Below are 10,980 nucleotides of genomic sequence, written 5' to 3'. Positions count from 1 at the left end.
ACCGTATGATCACCAACTTCGAATCTTCGTTTAAACTAGAAGTAAATGTTAGCAACAAATATCCAATTTTTCAAGTACTACAAGTATTTTTAATTTAAGAGTACATGGTTTATATTTATTTTATTTTTTTCTATAAATTATATTATTTAAAAAAATCCCATAAAAACATAAAATTTATAATTTTTTTGTTAATCTAGAGTAAGTATAAGTTAATATCTGTTTAAAATAACTCTTAATTACAACAACTTAAAAGTCCAAAAAAAATTAATTAATACAACTAAATTTCGAATATTTGATTGTTAAAAGAATAATTTGAAAAATAATTTAGAAGGGTAGGGTGAAGTAATTTAGGAATTGAGAGTAAAAATTTTAATCTAAAAAAATAATAAAAAATGGAACCTAACAGCTTGGTGACCCAAAACTTACTACCCATTATCCAATTTGTGACTCGTGAAAAATAACGGATTATGTATTCAACCTGAAAGTTTAAATATTTTAAAATTATTCAATAACTTTTATTCGAATGAAAAAATCAATAAATTAAAATATATCAAATCAAATAATTTTAGAAATCTAGATATAATATTTCACAAAATCAAAATTCATATAATCATTGTATATTTAGTTAAAATTCATACATACTTCATCTGTCTCATAAAATAGGTATATTATTAATTTTTTCTATCAATTTTTTTAAACTTTGATTAGTTATCTTTTGTTAAAAATATATTTTAAAAATCTTCAATCAAATAATTTTTATATACATATTTTATAAAATTTAATTATTTAAAATAATCTTAATCAAATTTTAAAAAATTCAATTTTTAAAAAGTTAATAAAGTAAGTAGGGTCTCGTTAAAAAGTTAATAAGGGATAAATTCGACGGAGTATATGATTTTCATATATCCCTTCAATACGTTGTCGTTCAATAAGACAAAAACGGAAAAACCTGCCCTTTTTACGTGAGAAGCCAAGCTGTACCCGGCCATAAGGTCCTTGAATCTCATATTCTCTCCCCACCGCCGCAGCCTCCTCCTTCGCCACACTGTCTTCACCTCTCTTCCCTCTTTCCATCTCCTCCGTCGGATCGTCTCCTAAACCTCTTAATTTCCCTTCTCTCACCACCACCACCACCATAAAAAAGGCTTTGGTTAGCGGAGCTGAAAGAAGCCGAAAACCTGGCTCAAAAGATCGGAAAATCCAATAGGCTCCCTGGCGCTCCTTCTAAATCTAGGGTTTACGCCGATGTCAACGTTATTCGTCCTAGAGAATATTCGGAGTACGAGCTCCTCACGGTTCAATGGGGGTATTTTTTTTGTTTTCCTGCTCTGCTGCTCTCTACGAAGTCTTCGTTTTTTATACGTATAGTACCCGTATTTTTTCATTTTATTTTAATAGTTCCGATTTTTTTCTTTAATGGTGCTTGGTGTTTGTGAACTTGAATCCTAGGATTTTTTATTCCATATCGGCTAGAAAATCCTATTAAACTTAATGGTTACCAGACGGATAGTAGAAAATTGGTTAATTGATTGATTTAAGTCTCGGTTTTTTTTGGGGCAGCGAACAGGATGATTACGAGGTGGTGAGGAAAGTCGGGAGAGGGAAATACAGTGAGGTTTTTGAAGGGGTTCATATTACAGACAACCAGAAATGTGTTATCAAGATTCTCAAACCGGTCAAGAAGAAGAAGGTTTGTATTACTTAAAATTGATTTTTGTTTTTTATGTAAATTGGTTTGATTAAAAATGACTGTTTGGAATGCAGATTAAGAGGGAGATTAAAATACTGCAGAATCTCTGTGGAGGACCCAATATTGTGAAGTTGCTGGATATAGTTAGGGATCAACAATCTAAGACTCCAAGTCTTATATTTGAATATGTAAATAATACGGATTTTAAAGTGCTTTATCCGACGCTCGCTGACTATGATATTCATATTATATCTATGAACTTCTGAAGGTAAATACATGATCTTTCTTGTTCCTTTGTTTATTCTGAAATGCTATTAACATTGAAATTGAAGTTGAAATGACGTGCATATTCATATTATCAAGACATGTTTCATTTGTCTTGGAGCTCCTGTTGCAGTAAAACTTTTAAGTTCAACCTAGGTAATATGTCAGAGGGCATAGTGGGGGATGGGAGATGATTTCCTATCATTATGGTACCATACTTCTAGGTCAAAGAAAGAGAAGTATATTTCCTTTGTTTAAGCTTCAAACTAGATCTAAATGTAGCCATTTTCCATGTTGTAAAATGTTTTTCTCGTATAAACTTGAGTGTGTGTATCCGACATGGTTATACTCAATCTTCTCTCTCTTGCAATGTATTTGACCGATCATGTCCCATACACCATATGCAAATATTTGTCTGACACAAGTACATCAGGGAAAATGAAGTGTCTCTTTAGCATACCTTCTACAATACATGCTTGAACAGTTAGATTATTAGCTTTGTCAACCACATATTGGCTCTTTTAAGAAATAAAAAGAAATTGCGAGATGTCTTTGCAATTTGATAATGGTTTTTGACAAGAGATTATTGTTGGTGTTTGTGACAAAAATATTAGTATGCCTGAATGATGGATCTATGGTTGAGTTCACTTAGTGTCCAAGATTATACCTGCATGTTTTGAATTATTTCTCTTTATTTGAGGATAAATGCCATAGATCGGAAGGATCTTATATGAGCTTATATGTGCTATCTCGTGAATGCTGCCATATTTCCTGTTTTAAGGCCTAGACTCTTTCCTATTGCGATTGATGTCTAATATTATTACATTTCTTTGCCGGTTGCTTTTCTGCCTGTCATGATTGAAAGATTGCAAAAGTTAATTGTCATAGTCAATTGTGACAATTGATATTTTATGATATGAATTTGTTGTTTGCAGAACCTTTTGTAATGTAATCGCAGTTTTTTGAATTTTAGTTGATGTTTGTACATGATTATTTGCCATGGATTCAAAATATTTTAGCAGTTCTAGATATCTTTGTAAGAAAATGTTAATTTTGACATTTTTCCTTCTTTCTTAGTAAAGACCGTTCAATTTTTTAAGCATTGTTGGTCTTTTATTTTAGGCATTGGATTATTGCCACTCACAAGGTATTATGCATCGAGATGTGAAGCCCCATAACGTGATGATTGATCATGAACAACGGAAACTTCGTCTTATTGATTGGGGACTTGCAGAGTTCTACCATCCAGGGACAGAATATAATGTTCGTGTCGCTTCCAGGTATGTTTGCTTATTGGCATTTAAAGTTCTCAGTTGTTCAAGTGGCTTACATATACACATTCTAACAGTCTGCTTCCCACAATCTTTTGATTAAAACTGCTTATCTGTCTTAAATATAGCATTACCAAAGTGCCTTATTTTTTCAATTGGATAGCTGGCTCTGGAGATGGAAATGGAAGTTGATTTACATAAATTATAGTGTTACCATAAACTATTCATCGAAAATTTTGCTTTTTACATTGGTTAACGTTTTTGAGGAAATGCTTTTTCACTTGTCAATTCACGGTGTTCAAATTTGTTGAACACAACCATGAAACCTGATGTCACATTACGTATGGTTCATATAAAAAATAAGAGAAACAGGTGAAGCTCAGTGCTGTTATAGTAGCATGTACTTTAAATATTAGAGTTGAATACCGGTGGTATATGGAGCTAGAGGCAATCTACAAGACATGCATTCCTCAGTTCATTTAAGGGATAAATATTATTTAACACTGTATTTTAAAAATGAATAAATAAAAAAGGTAAAAGGTGGGAAAACCTTGGGATATAGAGTTGTAAAATTCTTCATAGGAGCTAAGGTTTCAATTGTGGCCATATGTTAGTTTGAGAGTGCTATACTAAAAGATAATCATTTTAGTCGATGTCATAATTCTTGTTACCATTTTTAGTAAATATATCAGTTTTTGTTTTTTAAGTGCCAAAATTTCTTGGTATTAAAAGTTTACCTTCCATTAATTGATATGTTATTTTCCTTCCTTTCTTCATTCCTGGTTTGCAGGTATTTTAAAGGCCCCGAGCTTCTTGTTGATTTGCAAGACTATGATTACTCTTTGGACTTGTGGAGCCTTGGTTGTATGTTTGCTGGAATGGTGGGTGCTACCTTTAGTTTATTTTACCCTTTAGTCTTAGATCACTTCTTTTGAGGTAGGCTTCCATAATTGTTACCCTAGTTCTTTATATATCAAGCTCTCCTCATGTACCTGTGTGCTGAGCCAATGGATCAAGAATGGGTTGAACTGACAAAAAAAAAAACAAACTGGTAGTATCTTTTACTAAGAATAATTAACAATTGACATAAATGATTTAGAGTGGTTTCTTCAATAAAATCCATATCCACTACCTTAGCTATTCACATTAAGGATTTTCTTAAATTCACTAATTTGATCAACCTTTGAGGACAAAGTGTAATCTTACAAATCCCTTTATATTTCAAAATCTTAAAAATACACACTTTCTCAAAAGAGAAAAATATAAATAAGCAAGCTAAGAATAAACCCTCTCAGATAATATTTTTGCACGATGCGAGCTTGCACTGTCTCAAGATCATTAGAATAAAAATTACAATGAAAAATAAGTTAGTGTTCAATGTGAAAGAAAGAGATAAATTGAGGACAAATTAAAATTTTAGCTCTTGGATATTTGGATTGGCTTTCTTTTGTTTAACTGTTGCAAGACCCCTTTTATATGTTGACAAGGTTTTCTAGCCATTTGAGGTTGTTGGAGGGAGTTTTGGAGTCATTAATTCGTGCATTCAATGTTCACTAGCACAGAGGGCTTCGAAACCTTCGAAGGGGTTTCCAAACTTTTAAGGCGGGTATAAAAAAAATTCAACGCTTTCAACCTAAAGGTTCAGAACTTTTATGGGAGTTTTAAAACCTTTAAGGCATTGTCTAAGGAGTTTCAAAACTCTTAGATCTGGTTAAAATTTTGCTCCAATTTTTGAAAAAATTGAGCTGTTTTTAACTTTATGAAAGTATTTTTAGTTGTGTGAATGTCCCAAAACATTTAAAACATATTTTTTACATATTCAGAGTCTTGAAAAATAATTTAAGAGTCTTTAGACAAATTTTTGAATTGAGTATAAGTTTACAATAGTTTTATAAAATTGATCCTTATAAAATAATTGTTATATCAAAATCATTTATAGATTTATCACTCTGTGGTCATATGCAACAAGTAGACCTGGACATATCTTCTGGAAAGCCTGATTATCATATTTCACAGCTGAAAAGCCATCCTCAATATATGTTATTTTGCAATCTGGCGAATCAAATCTATTTCTCCTTGGACCCTTAAAATATGTTACCGTACTGCATTTTAGTGGGGTAGAATATCTCCATAGACGAGTGTATCTTGATCTGCTTGCATTGATATATCCATGGGTAGCAGATAACTGTGGGGGTCACAATTTGATATATCACCAAGGTTTTTGATGCCTCTCCCTTGAGATGCTTAAATTTTAGGGTTTTGCTATGCAGATATTCCGGAAGGAGCCATTCTTCTATGGGCATGATAATTATGATCAACTGGTCAAGATAGCCAAGGTATGTGAATTTGTGGGTTTTTTAAGTGACAATGAACAAGCATAACCATATACATCCTTATCTTGTAAAATATTTCTGTTGTGGAGGCTTATTCGGATATTCATTTCCTATTCATTATTGGTGCTGTTTCTTGAGAAATGTCATACTTCTACCATGCATCACTGAGGTCTTGGGCGAGAGTCTTTTTCTTTTTGTTGAGGAACAAAACTGATGATCCCTATTGTTCTTAAGCGTTTTCATTTCCTGCTCAGGTTCTCGGGACAGATGAATTAAATGCTTATCTGAATAAGTACCGCATAGAATTGGATCCACATCTCGTAGCCCTTGTTGGGAGGTTTGCATAAGATCTTTTATTTAAATTGATGATGCATAAGTGCTGTTATTTCCATTTGAGAATTATTCTTTTCTCGAGGCAGGCACAGTCGAAAACCTTGGACAAAGTTCATCAATGCTGAGAATCAACATCTGGCATTACCTGAGGTAGTATATCTAGCAAGTTCTTATACTATTCAGATTGTTCTCTATACTGTTTTCTATCGTTAACTTGTTTTTCGTGTAAGGCCATTGACTTCCTCGATAAGTTGCTCCGATATGATCATCAAGAAAGGCCAACTGCAAAAGAAGCAATGGTAAACTACTCCTGGTCTTTATGAACCTATTGAAGAACACCTCTGTATTTACCGGACCCAACTTTTATATAATATATGTGCAGTGCATCTGTGGGCACCTAGCTCTGGCGTTATCTTTTAATGTGTCCTTAATCTCGCCAAGGAGTTTTCTAATTAGATGATTTAATCGTCCTGCAGGCTCATCCTTATTTTAACCCAGTTAGAAACACCGAAAGCAGCAGAACTTGTCCCTAGCGTGCCGAATTTGTGAAGCTGTCAAGGCATGGCATCTATCTTCATCGTGTGTTGGCTTAAGGTAAGGACCCTGCCTGTGTAGTCCGACTGAAGATTATGTGTATGTAGTGCTAGAGCTTTTGAGGTTAAGAAGCCTTTGAAAGATGTTTTATCTGATTTTTTCGACCTCCCGAAACAGAAATTTTAGTTTTTCATTCAAGAATTCCGTATTTGCTCAAATATGATGCTGATTAATCGTGTGAGTTTTTCAGATAAGAACAAATCCTAAATCTTATTTCAGTGTGCTCCTTATTAGTGAACTGTACATTCATCTTGGGATTATATTATTGTGCTTTTGTTTCATCTGGTCCTTTTTTTGGCGATCCTTTCGGCTTGTACTAGCTATATGGCTCATTGGTGTAGGTCCATTGGATATGAGTTAGGCCGCAGCTATTTTCTAGATATCACAATCCATTATTCGTACCACGATTGTGCAATATTCAGAACTTAAAGTATTCTATACCTTTCTAAACACACTAATATTTCGTGTTATATAGATTTTGGTACGTTTATGGTGTTTGAAAGCGTAATGTTTATTATGGATACATGAATAATTAGAGTTGATTGCATCCCCAAACTGTAACTCTCATTCTAAATTGGTCCTTCAACTTTTAAATATTCTAATTTCATTCTCAAACTAGGACTCTTATTCGAAATTAGTACTTACACTTTTGAATATTCTAATTTCAACCCTAATCTATGATCCTCTTCCTAAATTGGTCCATGAACTTTTGATATTTCATTATCATCCTCAAATTCATCCAAATATGTAGTTAGTTTCGACAACTATTTAACCTAATTTTGTTTTTTTACAAACATATAATAATATAAGTTGGCCTAATGATTTTATTAATAGGTATAGTTTGGGGATGAAATTGTAATGTTCAAAAAGTATGGGGATTAATTTAGAATGAAGGTTATTGTTTAGGGATGAAACCGAGATGTTTGAAAGTTTAAGATTAATTTAAATGAGCACATGTGATGCAATTAACTCAAACAATATATCTTGAGTTCGAGCATTAGCCCGATTCCTGAAATTTTTCGTTTTCTAAGTGCTAGATTAAGGACAGGCAGGCTAATGGGGAAATAAAGAATGGAATTATCTTCAAGGGTTTTAATTCTGTTACACCGGCGTTATATTTATAGTTCTAAATTGTAATTTTTGGTTCAGAGCTACACGATATTTTATAGAAATGAAAATTATATCTGAAAACTAAAGATTTTTTAACGATATGGCAATTGAATTTTATTAATATATGAAGGAATTAAAATTACAACACATCAAAATATGAGAAAAATCTAGAGAAAATAGTTATTAAAATACTCACACAAAAGTAAAATATTAAATTTAAAGATACAAAGAAAAATAAAATTTTTAATTGAGAATGACGATCGAATCAAAACCCAATAACTTTCATAAAAACTCATTGTCTCTGTCAAATAAGACGTTTTACGAAGTGATAAAGGAGAGAAGAGCGAACAAAACAATTAGTAGGTTGTTTCGCTACAAAATTCTAATCAGCAAATAAAATTTTACCAAAAGAGATATCTAACTATATGTGACCCAGAAAACAAATGTTGTGATGATTTTTGTGCAAGAACCAAAACAACCACAAAGGTATGCAAAAATATACAAAAACAATAAGGATCGTGCAACAAAAGCAAATGCGTGCCACAAGAGAAGAGAAAAACGTGTCACAAAGACAAATATTTTTATTCAAAATTAAAGGCTCAAGAAAAAAGAAAATAAAGGACATAATATAAAAAAACAAAAAAGTAATACTCTTCGACGGTCGGCAACCAATATTAAGATTAATGCCGTCATCGGCTAAACAAAAATAAAAAAGAAAGAAGAATACAATACAAAAACATTGAGAGAAAATTAAGATGAAAAAAAGGGAGAGGCGACTAGGGTTTTTTTTTTACCTAAAGAGACTTTATCTTAACAAAAAGATTTAACTTAAAACCTTAGAAACTTAGTCAAATGAATTATTATTTTAGAGGTTTCGGGTTCGAACACCAATAACTAACAGGGATTATTAAATTTTAATTGTCAAATGATTGAGAGTTTGATACTATTTTATAGTTACCATAATTTAATAAAAAAAGTATTAAAACCCTATAAACCTAGTTTGGATGAGTAATACGTGGTAATTGGAGTGACACTTTTTTTTAGGCATAATGCAAATAATATCTCTAACGTTTGACAGTATTGTCAAATTTTCCCGTATTATTTTTTTTGGAACATTTTACCCCAAATGTTTCATTATGGTTAAAAAGAACATTCGTTGGATGAAAACCGTTAGTCAACTAACGATCAACGCATGATTTTAACCAAGCAAGAGCACATTTTGTTGTTATGGGAATCAAAGTCACCTTTATGATAATCAAGTCAGATTTTTAAATAAAAATTAAAATATTATTCTTAATATTTTTCATCAAATGAGATGATGACACGTGTTACCACCATATTGGTTTAAATTTAAACCAAGCAAAACTTACTTTTGTGGGGAGTTGTACCTAGGCGAAATGCTTGAAGGTTGGAATCCCATCACCTAACCACCAAGCCAAATATTTCATTTGTTATCTTTTATATTACAAAATATTTAACATATGCTCTCATACATTTTATCAAACAATTTCTTCATCCCCTCTTGACATGCAATTTCTTCTCCGTCTTAACATATACTGTTAATAATCACACAGCTTGATGATTCTTGCAGTAAAAGAGGGAAAAAGAAAAAAAGGATTTCAAGCACGGCTAATGCAGTGCCATTTTCAAGCACGGCTTTGTACGCGATGCTCGACCCTAAAACATAAGCTGATGATTTCAACAAAGTCTCTAACTCCAAATGCTATGTTTCCTCATTCACCATCACTAACTCCCCTCCTTTCTGATTCACATTGAACTTTTGTTTTTTTCCTTCAATTTCGCTATCGGAACTGGTTGTCTCTGATCTGTCTAAAAGCGCTTTAACTTGATACATGAACACGACGATGGCATTATTGTCGAGACTTTTTGTTTCAAATTTTGAAACAATTTTCCTTCTCTTAAAACTTTTGACGGATCCATCCATTCCCTTTTAAATTTCAATTCTACAACACTCTTAGCCCCACGTGCTCTTTATATTTTAAACCAAAAACCCTTTTTATTTTATTTGACCTTTTAGCCGCCTTTTCTCTTCCTTGTTTCCACGAAACCAACAGCCTACACGCACCATTAACCAATCGCCACCCCTTTTAGCCACTATTCGTCGTTCATCCGCTTGTTACGACGGCCATACATCCTCGTTTCTTCATCTATGTTCGTTACTCTCTCTAAGAAACTTCTGGTTTTTTCTCGACGTTGCTTGTTGTTGTTATGATGCTTTGTGTGAGAGCTTTTTGCTTTTTGAGTTGGTATATGTAGAGAACGATCATGTCGATATTGAAGATGTCAGATAAATCTGCTATAACTATTGCTTCTATTGTGCCTGGATTTAGACCGGCTTTCGCTTGGTTTTGGATGTTATTTGGTTCTCCAAGTGTTGAGCTTGCAACTGGGGTTGAGTCTATTGACCTGGGTATCACTGCAATGGCTGGTAATATGGATTAGGACGTATTAGGTGGAGTTGAAAGTGTTGAAGGAATCGAGCAAGGGTTTTTCAATGGTTTACCACATAGATCCAAGTTACCTGAAAAAGACTCAGTTTTCTGATTAATCAAAGTTGCAGACTCCGGGATTGCACCATTTAATTTATTAAATGAGAGATCAACGATAGCTTTATGAGGAATTTGCTTTGCAAAATCTGGTGATACTGGCCTGAAATCTTGTTGTAAGATAAGTTCTATAAACCCAGATTAGCACCTCCAAAATTTACAGGGAGAGATGCATTGAGTAAAATCACGTCGAGGGAGAAATTGCATGTCAAGAAGGGATGAAGAAGGTGTTTGATAAAATGTGTGAGAGACATAACGTATATATTAAATATTTTGTAATGCAAAAGATAAAAAATGAAATATTTGGTTGGTGGTTAGATGATTGGGTTCCAAGCATTTTACCTAGGTTCAACTCCCCATAAAAGCATATTTTGCTTGGTTTAAATTTAAACCAATATGGTGTTGACATTGTCATCATCTCATGGACAAAAAATATTAAATAAAAATATAAAATATTAAGAATAATATTTTAATTTTTATTTAAAATCTGACATGGTAGTGTCATGTCATCATCTATTATGACTTGGACAATCCACATCAACATCTGGGTCCACGTGTTCTTTCTTGATCAACATCATGCGTTGACCATTAGTTAACTAACGTTTTTCATCAAACGAAGGTTTTTTTTTACCCATAATGAAACATTTGGGGTAAAATGTTCCAAAAAAAACAATACGGTAAATTTGACAATACTATCAAACGTTAGGGTATTTGTTTACATTATGCCTTTTTTAAACTAAAGCATTTTGAATTAAATAAGGGTAAATTACATGTTTGATTACCGAATTTTATTCTCTCTCTTATTTCATTCACTATGA

The 10,980-nt window shown here is 32.7% G+C and overlaps 1 pseudogene; it reads left to right on the top strand.

Annotated features, from left to right (window-relative positions):
* Window positions 1–891: 891 nt before the first annotated feature.
* LOC120174389 lies at window positions 892–6,621 on the top strand (annotated as a pseudogene).
* Window positions 6,622–10,980: the final 4,359 nt, after the last annotated feature.

The sequence above is a fragment of the Hibiscus syriacus genome, unplaced genomic scaffold, assembly GCF_006381635.1.
Source record: "Hibiscus syriacus cultivar Baekdansim isolate YM2019G1 unplaced genomic scaffold, ASM638163v2 tig00112072_pilon, whole genome shotgun sequence".
Classification (NCBI taxonomy): Eukaryota; Viridiplantae; Streptophyta; class Magnoliopsida; order Malvales; family Malvaceae; genus Hibiscus; species Hibiscus syriacus.
Note: the sequence above shows the minus strand (reverse complement) of the source record. Positions and strands in the feature narration are given on the sequence as shown.